Source organism: Lycium barbarum, chromosome 10, assembly GCF_019175385.1.
Source record: "Lycium barbarum isolate Lr01 chromosome 10, ASM1917538v2, whole genome shotgun sequence".
Classification (NCBI taxonomy): domain Eukaryota; kingdom Viridiplantae; phylum Streptophyta; class Magnoliopsida; order Solanales; family Solanaceae; genus Lycium; species Lycium barbarum.
In genome coordinates this window covers 78,993,573-79,010,757 of record NC_083346.1, presented here as the reverse complement: position 1 = coordinate 79,010,757, position 17,185 = coordinate 78,993,573, and the positions used below count along the sequence as shown (strand labels likewise).

Genomic DNA, 17,185 nt, shown 5'->3' with positions numbered 1-17,185 from the left:
TTGGAGAAGTCTCTAGAGCTTTCTTGAACTTGGGGCTAAGTTTAAAATGATTAAAATGAAGAGGGGTCATCATACTTAAAATCTGGAAAATTACACCGTCTTACAAAATACTGGCAGTATTTCGTGGCTGTATAAATTATACGGTCCGTATCTCAAATCGTATAATTTTATACGGGCCATAACTTTGGCCGAAATTTTCAGATTTTCAATCTGTCAGTTGCATTGGAAAGAAGATTCTTTGAACTTGAATTTACATAGGTTATCCATTCCTCAACTCCACATATGCTAAGAGATATACCTCTCTCAAGTTGGACCAAAAATTCAGTCTAGAATTCTATTAAGTATTTCCAAAGTTTCGACAAACTTAATTTCTTCGATTCGCTTGATCCCGGAACTTTTAGATACTTGTTTAACCCTTGTTAAAAATATTCCTTACCCTTATAAGGGTTCCATGGCCTCTCTGGCTTATGCTAGTTTACCTCTGACACAACCAACGCGAAAATTTGCACGGTGTAGCATCATATAACATCACACACACACACACACACACACACACACACACACATATATATATATATACAGTCCGTATCCTTGGCAGTAAAATGTTATACGGCCAACAACCTGGCCGTATAAAATTATACGGTTCGTATAGTTGGTCGTATAATACCACCTCCAAAACTGCCTTCTCTGGAAATTTTTAAAATCCTTAAATACGGCCCACATCTCAAAATACAGACCATATCTCAATTATACAGTCCATATTCTATATTTTCCAGAAACAACTTTAACGAACCTTGCCGCTTCGATTCACTTATTCTCTAATCCTTCCGTAACTTACCAAACATGAACTTAACCACTTTAAGCATAAGCTAGGCATGTCCAATCTCATATAACCTCCGAAGACAAATCCCGACGTCCAAACTAAATTAACTTACGTATGATGATTCTAAATGTATAAAACCACAAGGTATAACATTCCTCCCCCCTTAGAAACATTCGTCCTCGAATGTTAACTTCCAGAAATTCTATAAATGTTTTGGCATAGTCTCCTCTATAACTGTACCACTACCAACCTGCCACGCAACAACTCAAACTATGCAATGCCACACAGGGCTACAACAAGCAGTAACAAAAATGACCCCACATGACCAATAAGAGCAGCTGATAAATAATACATACCTGAAGACGATTGTGCTGCAACTTGTATCTGCTCTAAAGCTGGAAAGAAATGAGGATACCTAGACTTCATATCTTCCTCAGCTTCTCAAGTCAGTTCTTTTACATTCTTGTTCCTCCAAAGGACTTTAACTGAAGCTACATCTTTGGTTCTCAATATCTGAACTTGTCAATCTAGGATGGCAATGGAAACCTCCTCGTATGATAGTTGCTTGGCAACCTGAACATCATCAAGAGGTACGATTCTGGAAGGATATCTGATATACTTACGAAGCATCGATACGTGGAAGACTGGATGGAATGACTATAAATCTAATGGTAGGTCTAATTCATAGGCCACCTATCCCACTCTACGTACAATCTTGTAAGGTCCTATCTATCGATGACTAAGTTTACCCTTCTTACAAAATCTCATAATGCCTTTCATAGGTGATATCTTCAAGAATACCCAATCATCCACTTGGAACTCTAACTATCATCGGCGATTAACCGCATCAGACTTCTGACGACTCTGAGTTGCTAACAATCGATCCTAAATAAGCTTGAATTTTTCCACTGGTTGCTGGATCAGATCTGGCCCTACTAACTTAGTTTCCCCCACTTCGAACCATCCAATAGGTGACCTACACTTCCGCCCACATAAAGCTTCATACGGGGCCATCTGGATACTGGAATGATAGCTATTATTATACGCGAACTCAATAAGCGGTATATGATCATCCCAGCTACCTCCAAAGTCTAACATACATGCTCATAGCATATCCTCGAGGGCTTGAACAGTACGCTCAGCCTGCCCATCTGTGTAAGGATGAAAGGCGGTACTGAGACTTACTTGAGTCCCCCAATCCTTTCTGAAAGGACCTCCAGAAGTTAACTGTAAACTGTGCACCTCTGTCAGAAATGACAGATATCGAAATACCATGGAGTTAGACTATCTCCTTAATATACAGCTTCACGTAATCTTCGACTGAGTAAGTAGTCCTGACAGGCAGAAAATGAGCTGATTTTGTACGTCTATCAATAATTACCTATATGGAATCAAACTTACAGTGGGAACGGGGAAAGCCTGTAATAAAATCCATATTGATTACTTCCCATTTCCACATCGGAATCTCAATGTCCTGCAATAATCCACCAGGCTTCAGAAGCTCAGTTTTCACTTACTCACAGTTAGGACACTGGGCTACAAACTCTGCTATGTCTTTCTTCTTTCTGTCCCTCCAATAAACTTCCTTAATATCATGATACATCTTCATCACCCTTGGATGAATAGAATAATGGGAGTAATGAGTCTCACCCAAAATCTGACGACGTAATCCTGCAACATCAGGCGCACACAGTCTACCTCGATATCTGAGAACTCCATTTGCAGAAATCTCAAATGGTGACTTTTTCTTATGAGGGGCTGTGTTTCTATAATGAACCAGCATAGAATCCTCATACTGGCGCTCCTTAACTTCAACTACTAGAGACGAGACTACCGAATCCCGAATAGTAACCCCTTGTCACACCCCGACCCCATATCTGGAGCCGAGCGAACCCGCTAACTCTTGTTACATACTTAACTTTCTTAGACTCTTATATCAATAAAAATGGAAAACATAGTAAAACTTTCAAGAGATTTTTTTTTCCATCGTACTCAAGTCAAACAGAATCTGCAATCACATGGACTTTATGATACAACATATTATCGACACTCTATACCCACGACTCTGTCTGCAAAGTCTCTAACATCAAACAAACATCATGGCTCAGACACTCTGACTCGGCAGCACTCCAGAACAAGTGGAGCCTGCCAACTCCGCTGGAACATCTTCTATGATAGCTGTGGCTCATCTGGTGTACCTGCGCGGCATGAACGCAGCCCCCGAAGAAGAGGGGTCAGTATGAGTAATGTACTGAGTATGTAAGGCATGAATAGTGACATAATAAAGGAATATACAGTATGATTAATAACAGAATAGACATATGGAGATTGTCTTGGACATAAGTAACCTGTACATATGAATGCCTTTCAGGCAGATGACATGCATGCTTAGTCCCTTTTTCAGAAAAACAGTACTTCTTACTTACATGTACATAAAACAGAACATTTCAGAAAACGGTATCCTTTATTCACATTTACAGACGCCGAGTACATCGGCTCTCCCACCCCCTTCCCCAACAGTGTCCCAACATATTATATATAAATATATATATCACATATACAGACGCCGTATCCGGCTCTCCCATATCCCGCGTCCGGGACGAAATCCAGCTGAATCAGGTGGTGATATAACAGTGGCCCTTTCGCTTTTCCCCGTATACATATACATATACATATTCACATTCATATACATATGTCATACCATTGGCATGCATGAGAGCTCAAAGAAAGTCATGTGTCCATCGGAGTGACGGAAGGTCGGTAGCCTCCTATTACATTATGGAACAACCATAGTCGCTTTGTCTCACCTTGAAGGAACGAGTATTATGAGGCGAGACTACCAATGAAAAGTGTCATTATGAGGAAAACTTCAAATAGGGTCATAGGTTACAGTTTCATATACATAGGACCTTTTAGAGTAGTCATTACCTGTAATAGAGTTGAGATATCAAGAATTAGTTTAACGTTTCCATATTTTCCTTTTCATAGCAGAACATTTTGCCAACACATCTACCGTAGGCATTTTCTCATCTTGGACTACATCGTTATCATTATAAGATCATATTCATCATCTTAGTCATGGAATCATCTTTGTCATACTTATCATAGGCATATTCCCTTTCTTAACATCATCATTATCATTGTCATCATAGAAGTATCCTCATTAGCATAGTTACAGTACTTTTCACTCGGTGAACGGGATAAGGATCAAAAGTTTTCTTTGGATTCTGCTTCAAAATAGATCAAACGGAACAATAAGGAAAATCCGGGGACCATGGGCCCACCTCGGGTCAAATGAGGTGGCGTACCAAATTTACATATGTTACATGTCATGGCGTTACTTGTGAGGGTTTTAGGGTAGTCGGGTCCTATTTATGCGAGTTCTGGAGGTTTAGGAAATTCTTCCAACATTTTGCACACTTTTTAGTTCAATTCTACTAATTGAAAAAGAGAAAACTTTAGGCGCGGATTCCGGAGGGTAGAGTTATTCCCGAGGCTCATATCCAACATATTCCGTCTAAGACATGCCATAGAAAGAAGGGTGAAGCCTTACATACCTTTTCTGCTTCTTATGCGACTCCAAATTCACGTTCCAAATCCGCCAAAATCTACAAATTGGTCATGTTTACCAAAACTTGATTAGAGCCTTTAGAAGTTGATTCTTTAAAGTAACACTTTGTCTGCTGAAATTTCGGCAGCATTTCCCCTGTAATATGCCACCCCCGAGAATATGGCTCAGCCCAATTCAACAGCAACCCAACCAACAACCAAGCTATAACGTCAATAATCAATTCAAGAATACATTCTAACATTAAGCGCTCTTCCTACATAGTCCGACAACATTCACAATATTCACAATGATTTAATGCTACCCGAAAACTTCAACAAAAGTGTAACCACACATTTTTATTCTAGATTCATAACCCACATTAAAACCATGCATTGCTAACATCATATTCATACAAACATAAAGAAGCATACTAATATTACATTAACTTCCCCACCAATCTACAACCAATTTCCATTTCGTTCCAACCCTTTAAACCTTCATATAATATCATAGAATCCGCAACGACATCGACTAGAATATTACATGAAATCAATTCATCATAGCTTACCACACAATAACATTCTCGGCCACAACAACTACACCCCTATTTTCATGAATTTCCATCCTTTTCCATACATTGCAACAACAACTAACATACTACATAGAATTAATCCATTCTCTTCCAAATCACACTATGACCACAAGGCCACAACTACATATACACGGACAACTATTCAACATCCATATTTTCATAATCTTCATGAGTTCCATTCACTCCCACACACCACAACATATACAACCATACATAAAATATAAAAGAAGATTAAGTTCTTACCCTTTTTCTTCAATTTCCCACTTGGCTAGAATGTTGATCTTGCAACAATAAATGTTCTACTTGTTCCAATGACCTATTCTCCTTGCTAGGGACCTTCCAATTAGTAGAGAGTAATTTTTGAGAAATTTTTCAAAGGTTCTTGTTTCCTCCAAGCTTGGCCGAAATTGGCCCTTTGTTTTTCTTCCAAAGTGTCTTCTTTTTTCTTTGTTTCTTCAACTCTCCAAATTGATGAATTAGTCCTCTCCTTTTATATATATATATAGTCTCCTCCAATCTTATGTGGCCACCTATCCATCTCTAGACTCTTCTTAATTTGGTGGCAAAGATGACTTATTTGTCATTTTTTTTTCTAGAGTTTTCTTGAAATTTTAACAAAGAAGACTAATGTCTTCTTTGGCAAGCTTTGCCCCTTATGTTGTTATAATTTACCATTAGCCCTTATTAATTAATAAAAATGTGGACATATAGGGGCATGCCACATGGCCAAGGGCCCTTCAAGAACATTCTTGATATTTTTTGTGAAATTCCCATTTTGCCCTTAGTCCTTCGCAATATTTTCCATGAACCCTTTTCGCGAATTTTCTTTTTTACCCTTAGTCTTCCTCACTATTTCCATACTACCAATGTTCGTAAATAATATTCACAACAACTTATACATTATAATAAATTTTTGAAAATGGTCATTCCCTTTACTTCGTCACGACTACTTTGGGATATCCGAACGTACGAAATACGGAATATAACATCCTCCCTCCCTTTAGAACATTCATCCTCGAATGTTCAACTGGTCTTATGGAGTGTCATAATATTTTGGGAGGGTCCCTTTGTAGTCGTCCTTTCCTTCACGCTCACTCATTATCCTTTACCTCATTCCTTTTATAATCGAACTTCTCGGTTTTTACATGAATCTTCTTCCCGTGTCGTGGATTTTCTACTTTGTTGGGCCAACGTATTATCCCTGTCTTTCTCAGATCATCTCTTTTCCGTTACTGTTTCGTGACCATATCTTAACAAAAGCCACACCTTTGGATTCTTACTACAATTCTTCTTCAGTCTCCTTTCGTACCTTCTTGATACAGGTGTACTTGTCTTTGACTTCATGTGTTGGTGCTCATTTCATTCATCGTTATTCCTTGTAAGCCTGATATGGCCTCCCCCCCCCCCCCCCTTTTATAATCGAACTTCTCGGTTTTTACATGAGTCTTCGCTTATACCTTATTCCTCACCTCCTTTTCCAACTTTGTGCCTACATATCGAAAACTTCTTATCTTAAGCTCTTCTTTTACTTCCTGTCTAGGTCCTCATTTGTCCACATTTCCATGCCTTTCTATCCTTTATTCGTCCTTTCACTTGCTCAGCTCTCTTGCTCGTAATTTTTTCTTAACTACGTGTTCGTATTGTAGTTGTGCGTCCATATTGCTTAAACGTTCCGTTACTCTCTTAAACCTCTAAGCATATTACTATGGCTACATACTTGTCCTTTTACAGATCTGTCACCTCAACACCATCACCATCCTGAGCATTCCTTTTCTTACTTCACATTCCTCTACCCTGGTCACCATTCTCTTAGACCTACTTGTTGAAATCAACTCTCAACCGCTCCACATTTCTCCTTGTTTCCTTTTACCTCACTCTATCTCGTCTCACATGCCTACTTGAATTTTCATCCTAGTGGTCTCGTACTTTTACCATTAATTTCTCGCGGGGGTTTCACTTACTAAGGTTTTCTTAACTTTCCCCTTTTCCGACATTTAAGCTTCCTATCTTCCATTTACTCACACTCTCTTTCTTTTCTGAGTATCGTTATATTGGAATTTTCGACCTCAACCTATAGTAAAATAATAACAGTTCACTCGCCGCACTTGTACCATTTATTCTTGTTGTCACTCGTACTTCGGCACCTTTGCGTAATCAATACCTTTCCTCCCGTAGTCTCGGTTTTTGGGGCTCGCACGCCACCGATACAGTCGTGTGCGGGATATCTTATACATTCATATATACATACATATTCACTGTCAACTAGTTCACCAAATACTTCCAAGCGCTGTTCAAGCCTATCCTAATCCCGGGACTGTGGTGCACTTTCTGTCCTTTCACCGAGCTAGTCTGCTTTGTTTCACGCGTCTTCTTATGGTTTCCAACCGTCCCATATACTATAGTTTTCCTTAGGTTACTCTATCTACTCATTTGTCTCTTATGTCCGCATATGTAGAATTTCCTGTAAACTTCCCAGGGGGTCACCCATCATGGAATTGCTGCCACCTGAGCACGCTTAACCTCAAGACTTCACTGGAATTCGATGTCTTAATGCTGATATTTTCGCGTCCGCTTCCTCACATGACCTTTATTACATATTCTGAAGCAAACCGAAGTATTACAAGCTCCGGGACATTTCCGTAACACGTCCGTTCTTTCTTAATTACCATTTTACCCTTCTTGGTTCCCATTGTTCACCTTTCACCTGTGTGTATGGCTACCTCCTGTCCTGGACTTCCAGATTCCCGATGATAGCGACCCCACCTTCGTCGCCACGTCCAAGGCCATAACCTTTCTGAACTAACGCATTTCAATTATTACCTATTCATAGTATCTCTTTCCCATACCTCTTCCTGTGGGACGTACCCGTTCTGGCAGAACCTCTTTTACTGTTTCTATTATTCAAAACCTGCATGTGGCCAATGTCATCAAGGCCTCACAGAACGTACGACTATATGGCACATTCCCGCCATCCAATACTTCCAGTTCAGGTAACAGAACAATTACGTCGGGTCTTACCTTCATAAGCTTCCGCAGCCTTGCTCGTTTTCTTTCGTTATACATATAGCTCATATAGGGAAACCTTATTCCTTATGACTTGGCTCTATCGCACGATCTAAGACAGAAAGAAGGTCAATATTTCCAAGATGTCCCGCAGCCTCCTGTTTATAAATGTGGCCGGCTTCACACCCATAAACAGGACTCTACTGGACACGACTTTGCAGACAACCTCTTGGACCGACCTGCTCTGATACCACTTTGTCACACCCCGGCCTTACTAGGGTGTTATGGGCACCCGACCCCATATCTGGAGCCGAGCGAACCCGCTGACTCTTGTTACATACTTAACTTTCTTAGACTCTTATATCAATAAAAATGGAAAACATAGTAAAACTTTCAAGAGATTTTTTTTTCCATCGTACTCAAGTCAAACAGAATCTGCAATCACATGGACTTTATGATACAACATATTATCGACACTCTATACCCACGACTCTGTCTGCAAAGTCTCTAACATCAAACAAACATCATGGCTCAGACACTCTGACTCGGCAGCACTCCAGAACAAGTGGAGCCTGCCAACTCCGCTGGAACATCTTCTATGATAGCCGTGGCTCATCTGGTGTACCTGCGCGGCATGAACGCAGCCCCCGAAGAAGAGGGGTCAGTATGAGTAATGTACTGAGTATGTAAGGCATGAATAGTGACATAATAAAGGAATATACAGTATGATTAATAACGGAATAGACATATGGAGATTATCTTGGACAGAAGTAACCTGTACATATGAATGCCTTTCAGGCAGATGCCATGCATGCTTAGTCCTTTTTTCAGAAAAACAGTACTTCTTACTTACATGTACATAAAACAGAACATTTCAGAAAACGGTATCCTTTATTCACATTTACAGACGCCGAGTACATCGGCTCTCCCACCCCCCTCCCCAACAGTGTCCCAACATATTATATATAAATATATATATCACATATACAGACGCCGTATCCGGCTCTCCCATATCCCGCGTCCGGGCATCCCGCGTCCGGGACGAAATCCAGCTGAATCAGGTGGTGATATAACAGTGGCCCTTTCGCTTTTCCCCGTATACATATACATATACATATTCACATTCATATACATATGTCATACCATTGGCATGCATGAGAGCTCAAAGAAAGTCATGTGTCCATCGAAGTGACGGAAGGTCGGTAGCCTCCTATTACATTATGGAACAACCATAGTCGCTTTGTCTCACCTTGAAGGAACAAGTATTATGAGGCGAGACTACCAATGAAAAGTGTCATTATGAGGAAAACTTCAAATAGGGTCATAGGTTACAGTTTCATATACATAGGACCTTTTAGAGTAGTCATTACCTGTAATAGAGTTGAGATATCAAGAATTAGTTTAACGTTTCCATATTTTCCTTTTCATAGCAGAACATTTTGCCAACACATCTACCGTAGGCATTTTCTCATCTTGGACTACATCGTTATCATTATAAGATCATATTCATCATCTTAGTCATGGAATCATCTTTGTCATACTTATCATAGGCATATTCCCTTTCTTAACATCATAATTATTATTGTCATCATAGAAGTATCCTCATTAGCATAGTTACAGTACTTTTCACTCGGTGAACGGGATAAGGATCAAAAGTTTTCTTTGGATTCTGCTTCAAAATAGATCAAACGGAACAATAAGGAAAATCCGGGGACCATGGGCCCACCTCGGGTCAAATGAGGCGGCGTACCAAATTTACATATGTTACATGTCATGGCGTTACTTGTGAGGGTTTTAGGGTAGTCGGGTCCTATTTATGCGAGTTCTGGAGGTTTAGGAAATTCTTCCAACATTTTGCACACTTTTTAGTTCAATTCTACTGATTGAAAAAGAGAAAACTTTAGGCGCGGATTCCGGAGGGTAGAGTTATTCCCGAGGCTCATATCCAACATATTCCGTCTAAGACATGCCATAGAAAGAAGGGTGAAGCCTTACATACCTTTTCTGCTTCTTATGCGACTCCAAATTCACGTTCCAAATCCGCCAAAATCTACAAATTGGTCATGTTTACCAAAACTTGATTAGAGCCTTTAGAAGTTGATTCTTTAAAGTAACACTTTGTCTGCCGAAATTTCGGCAGCATTTCCCCTGTAATATGCCACCCCCGAGAATATGGCTCGGCCCAATTCAACAGCAACCCAACCAACAACCAAGCTATAACGTCAATAATCAATTCAAGAATACATTCTAACATTAAGCGCTCTTCCTACATAGTCCGACAACATTCACAATGATTTAATGCTACCCGAAAACTTCAACAAAAGTGTAACCACACATTTTTATTCTAGATTCATAACCCACATTAAAACCATGCGTTGCTAACATCATATTCATACAAACATAAAGAAGCATACTAATATTACATTAACTTCTCCACCAATCTACAACCAATTTCCATTTCGTTCCAACCCTTTAAACCTTCATATAATATCATAGAATCCGCAACGACATCGACTAGAATATTACATGAAATCAATTCATCATAGCTTACCACACAATAACATTCTCGGCCACAACAACTACACCCCTATTTTCATGAATTTCCATCCTTTTCCATACATTGCAACAACAACTAACATACTACATAGAATTAATCCATTCTCTTCCAAATCACACTATGACCACACGGCCACAACTACATATACACGGACAACTATTCAACATCCATATTTTCATAATCTTCATGAGTTCCATTCACTCCCACACACCACAACATATACAACCATACATAAAATATAAAAGAAGATTAAGTTCTTACCCTTTTTCTTCAATTTCCCACTTGGCTAGAATGTTGATCTTGCAACAATAAATGTTCTACTTGTTCCAATGACCTCTTCTCCTTGCTAGGGACCTTCCAATTAGTAGAGAGTAATTTTTGAGAAATTTTTCCAAGGTTCTTGTTTCCTCCAAGCTTGGCCGAAATTGGCCCTTTGTTTTTCTTCCAAAGTGTCTTCTTTTTTCTTTGTTTCTTCAACTCTCCAAATTGATGAATTAGTCCTCTCCTTTTATATATATATATAGTCTCCTCCAATCTTATGTGGCCACCTATCCATCTCTAGATTCTTCTTAATTTAGTGGCAAAGATGACTTATTTGTCTTTTTTTTTTCTAGAGTTTTCTTGAATTTTTAACAAAGAAGACTAATGTCTTCTTTGGCAAGCTTTGCCCCTTATGTTGTTATAATTTACCATTAGCCCTTATTAATTAATAAAAATGTGGACATATAGGGGCATGCCACACGGCCAAGGGCCCTTCAAGAACATTCTTGATATTTTTTGTGAAATTCCCATTTTGCCCTTAGTCCTTCGCAATATTTTCCATGAACCCTTTTCGCGAATTTTCTTTTTTACCCTTAGTCTTCCTCACTATTTCCATACTACCAATGTTCGTAAATAATATTCACAACAACTTATACATTATAATAAATTTTTGAAAATGGTCATTCCCTTTACTTCGTCACGACTACTTTGGGATATCCGAACGTACGAAATACGGGATATAACACCCCTGTATCACCTGATTCTAATAGTCAAACTCTTAGGCTAGCTAACTGCTGAAGCTCATGAACTAACTCCCTTTTATCTGGCTGAACATCACATGAGCTACCCATAGATTTGCGGCTAAGGGCATCAGCTACTACGTTCGCCTTTCCAGGATGATACAAGATGCTAACATCATAATCTTTCAATAACTCCAACCATTGCCTTTGTCACAAATTCAACTCCTTTTGTTTGAAAATATACTGAAGGCACTTATGGTCCGTATAGATATCAACATGAATGTCATATAAGTAATGCCTCGAAATTTCAATGCATGAATCACCGCGGCTAACTCTAGATCATATGTTGGATAGTTCTTCTCATGCTTCCTTAACTACCTTGAAGCATAGGCTATAAATCTACCGTGCTGCATTAACACCCAACCCAGCCCAAAACCTGAAGTATAACAGATAACATAGCCTTTCAATCCCGCCGAAAGTGTCAGAACCGGGGCCGAAGTCAGTCTGTTCTTCAACTCTTGAAAACTGCGCTCACAAGCATCCGTCAACTGGAACTTAGCTGATTTCTGAGCAAGTTTCATCAGTAGTGCAGAAATAGAAGAAAATACCTCTACAAATCTCCTATAATAACCTGCCAAGCCCAGAAAACTACGAACTTCCGTATGTGGTGTAGGTCTCGGCCAAGTCTTTACGGCTTTAATCTTCTGCATATCCACTCGAATACTGTCAGCTAAAATAATATTCCCCAGAAAAGTCACAGAATTCAACCATAATTCACATTTAGAAAACTTTGCATATAGCTCCCGGGCCTAAAGAACTCTTAGAACAGCCATAAATGATCTGCATGCTCCGCTTCTGATTGAGAGTATACCAGAATATCATCGATAAAGACAATCACAAACAAATCTAAGGAGGGTTTGAATATGCTATCCATCAAATCCAAAAATCCTGCCGGCGCATTCGTCAACCTAAACGATATTACACGAAACTCGAAATGACTATATCTAGTTCTAAAAGCTGTCTTCGGAATGTCTTTCTCTCTGACTCTCACCTGGTGATACCCTGATCTTAAATCTATCTTTGAGAACCATTTAGCCCCGTGCAACTAATCAAATAAATCATCAATTCTTGGAAGTTGATATTTGTTCTTTATCGTTACCTTATTCAACTGTCTGTAGTCGATACACATCAGTAACGATCCATCTTTCTTTCTTACCAACAACACAGGTGCTCCCCACGATGACAAACTAGGCCTGATAAAGCCTTTCTTAAGCAAATCCTTCAGTTGCTCCTTTAACTCCCTCAATTCATTTGGTGCCATTCTATAAGGATGAATGGATATTGGCTTAGTATCTGGTAGTACGTTAATGGAAAAATCAATCTCCCGCTCTGGAGGAAGACCAGGAAGTTCATCCGAGAATACATCTGGAAATTCATTAACCACTGGAACAAACTGAAGGGTCGGTGGCTTTGCTTCTATATTCCGAACCCGCACTAAATGATAAATATAATTTTTAGCAATCATCTTCCTTGGATTGAGATAAGAAATAAACCTACCTCTTAGAGATGTTGTATTACCCTTCCACTCTAGAACTGGTTCTCCTGGAAATTGAAATCGAACCATCTTCGTTCTTCAATCAACATTAGCATAACAAGAAGCTAACCAGTCCATTCCCATAATTACATCAAAATTTACCATATCTAACTTAATAAGATCGGCCATAGTATGTCGATCACAGATTATAACCACACAATTCTATATACCCGTCTAGCTATCACTGGGTCACCAACGGGTGTCGACACTTCAAAAGATTTAATTGACTCGGGTTTTACCCCAAATCGACCAGCAATAAACGGAGTAACATACAATAATGTAGAGCCTGGATCAATAAGTATAAGGGGTTTTCAGTAAATGTTGGTGCTCGAAAATCTACTAAGAGGTAGTTGGTGCTCTTTCGGACTTTGTTTTCGAAAAAGAGTCGCCACCTATATATATCCTTTTTATGTCCATGCATAACCCTTGTATTTTTATTCTTGGTTAGACCATATACTACTCCAAAACATCCCATTCTAGGTCCTCGTATTTACAAGTGCATTTCATTTTATTTGAATAAGTCCGATTTATAAAAATGATTTGATTTTTTTGATTTTTCTCGGATCCGTATATATGTAAGCAAAATTGGTTTTGGTTTGAGCTGGGCTTGGGGCCAAAATTTTCATTTTTTGTTTACGTTGGGCTTCAGCCCAGAAATCATTTTTCCTTTTCAGATTCAGTCCAATTCATATACTTGAAAGGAAAACTTACGGGAATAACTACCTTAACGGTGGAACTTACCAACCATAGCTACCATTTCACAATTACAGCTCGTAGCTAACATAAAACAAAATATGTGTGAATTTGCGTGTATTTGAAAGTCTTCAAATACACGCAGAAGCTGTGTATTTCACGTGTATTTGGGCGAAGCTCACCCCTTGCCCACCCAGGTTTGAACCCAGCCAACAAAAATTATTTACATTTTTCCTACCTTCTTTTCCTTGTATTTTCGTCATATGTATTTGGCTCATATTTTATTTCATATGTATTTGATGTCACTTGTATCTGATGTCACGTGTATTTGAGCTTCTTGTCTTGTATCTGAATGTATTTGGCTTCATATACATTCAGATACAAGACACTCACGACAAATACACTCATCTCATATGTATTTGAGCTTCTTGTCTTGTATCTGACATATACATTCAGATACAAGACACTCAGTCCAAATACATATGACGAAATACACTCAGGCCAAATACATAAAGATTCAAATATGAGCCAAATACGTATGGCGAAATACACTCATATACAAGGAGAAGAAGTTAGGGAAAATATATAGGAAAAGAAATGTTGTTGGCCGGGTTCGAACCTGGGTGGGCAGGGGGAGAGCCTCACCCAATAACCACTTCAGCCACTTCAATTTTATGTATTTTGGTGTAGCTACGAATGATAATTTACAAAATCACTGTAGCTACTAATTATAATTAAATGAAGGAGTAGTTATTATTAATAATTAGGTCTTAAAAGAAGCTACAACAAGTAAAAATTCCTACTTGAAACCTCACATTTGTAAATTGGTTTATAAATTTTTTTAGAGAAGCACTCCATATTATTTTGTAATCCAAAGACGTTGATCTTCTTAAAATTCTAAATCAAAAATTAGTTTGTAACTTCTCGATTTATTTTTGTAAAAAATTGTTTAAGTACGTATCAAGGATTTTGAAAACCATTTTAGGGGGCCTAAAGTCAACTAAACAGCATGAGCACTGTTGTCCTAAGATGACTAGTTAACAACAACAACAACATACCCAGTGAATCCCACAGCATGGCGTCTGGGGAGGGTAGAGTGTACGCAGACCTTACCCCCAGCTTAGGTAGGGAGGCTATTTCCGGAAGACCCTCGACTCAAGAAAAAGCATAAGAAAGGTCATATACGAACAAACAAATCAAAGCAATTATGAAAATGAAAACAATGAAAGTAAATAAGCCATTATAAACCAACAGATACTCGCAGAAATCAAGAGACAAGAAACTATAGAGCAATATAAAGATAAATAATGTAAGTCCTTACAAATGTTCACAAACCACAATACAACATTTAAAGATAAATAACGAAATACTGAAATAGAAGAGTTAGGCTAGGGGCGTACCAAGGCCCTAGTTCTATTGGGCCTTGGCCCAACAGTTTGGCTTGACACAGGCCTAAGGGGCCAAAGAGGGTGAAGAGGATAAGAGAGGAAAAAAAGAACCCGGTTAGAATTTATTTATTGTTCTTATCATGCACAAGAACAAACTAAATACAAGTATATATACATATATCAACAAAGCATACACAATATCAAATTGCAGTATTACAGCAACAAATTCAGGAAGTGGGCATGGCAAGCCCCAATCATATATAAATTGTAAAAAATCCTACTGAGACCGAAGGACAGGCCCAAACTTAACCCTTTGTGCTAACCTGAGCCTGAAATGGGCCTTTCTATATCCATTTAGAAGTTTGGACTCTATATTCAAGCTGACAGACTCCAAGGATTAAGACCCAAGGGAATCCTATCTGATTTAAACTTGATATCCACCTATATGCAGATGATATACCATCTGATATACACTTTGACATGTATATCAGGTGTGTATACCTGGTATACATCTAACAAACTCAACTATCACTTACATAAAGGGTTAAGTCTTATGAGGGCTCATGTATATATCATGTATACACCTCTATTTTTAAAACTTAAGTGATTAATTAACCTGCCCATTTTAACCAATCTAATTCCAACTCTTTTTATTTATTTATCCTGATTAAACTACCCTGGGCTGGGTCAAAACAACTCTAATCCATCCAAGTATCACCTTAATCCTACGGTCCAATTAGAATTATCAATCATTGACTTAAGTTGGATGTACTGAATTGGGTTGCAAGAACTTCAAGTTTTTTCCAAATTCATCTTAAGCTTTTGACTCTATTAACCCCCTAATCCATTTTTTCATTTATCACTATGGTGCCAAACAAGACCTAAGTCCTAATCTAGACTCCAACATAACCAACAGGATGCCCAACATGCATCAGAGTTGCATAGCATGAATATACAGTCTCAAATGAGTCAAGCAGATCCCAAACTTGATGCAAGTAACCTCAATCATCAACTACAACATTTGACAAAGCTAGGCAGTTGGAACCAACTCAAGTAGGCATCAGAAACATGTAATCAAACATTCAGCTATCAACAGAGGACACTCAATACCATTCTTTGCAATCTATAGACACATGTCATGATATAAATAACAAGGAAATAACTTGAATCAACCCATAGCTCTATTTTAAAATAAGGCCAAATATGCCCATGACTCTTACTACACCATTTTCCCCATGTTTTGGAGATCAGGCATTATTAGTGAATTATTAGGACAAACCTTATTGGAACAAGATCATGTAAAAGAAAAGCTTTTAAGGAAACAGATTTACTTCTTAAACCAAAGCCCTAGTTCCAATGAGAGAAAGAGTTGAATCAGTACATCAAAGTGAATTTTTTTACCCCATGAACTTGTAGGTCCTGTCATGACAACCTTTTATTTGAGATAGAGTAGTACTTGAATCAAGTTACACTTGATTCCTTCCAAATCTCCTTCTGTCCAAGGTGTCTTTAAAAAGACTTCCCATGTCAAGTGGTTTATAACATGCCCATCCATACACATGAACCTCCTCATACTATCATTAGACTAATTAAACTAAAACTGAGACAATATTAGAAAACCACATTGAATACATTTTGAATTGTCAAGATTAGATTAATAAAACCAAGCTAGAATAGACCTAGTTCTATGTGTTTATTAGACTTGCCACCTTATTATTGAATACTTATTCCAACTAGACTCCTTAATACCCTCAGCCTCACTTGGTTTAGGACTGACTTCTTTGATGTCCATGATGATGAACTCCACTACGAACTCCGCGGGGCCCATTTGTATATGTAGATCTATTTCTCCAATCGGATCACTGGTTGCGCCATCATAAGCTTTCACGTTGGTTCGACTCTGATGGATCTTGCCAACATCATACCCGAGTTGTTTCAGAGTCGTCACAGGGCATACATTCAACCCAGCTCCTCCATCAATCAG

General features: G+C 38.6%; 1 long non-coding RNA gene across 1 annotated transcript; it reads right to left on the bottom strand.

Annotated features, from left to right (window-relative positions):
* Window positions 1–2,810: 2,810 nt before the first annotated feature.
* Window positions 2,811–5,282, bottom strand: LOC132613471 (uncharacterized). The gene is made up of 3 exons (XR_009571948.1): window positions 5,209–5,282; window positions 4,381–4,431; window positions 2,811–3,021 (listed from the first exon to the last, which is right to left on the bottom strand). It is a non-coding gene; the product is annotated as an uncharacterized LOC132613471 (long non-coding RNA).
* Window positions 5,283–17,185: the final 11,903 nt, after the last annotated feature.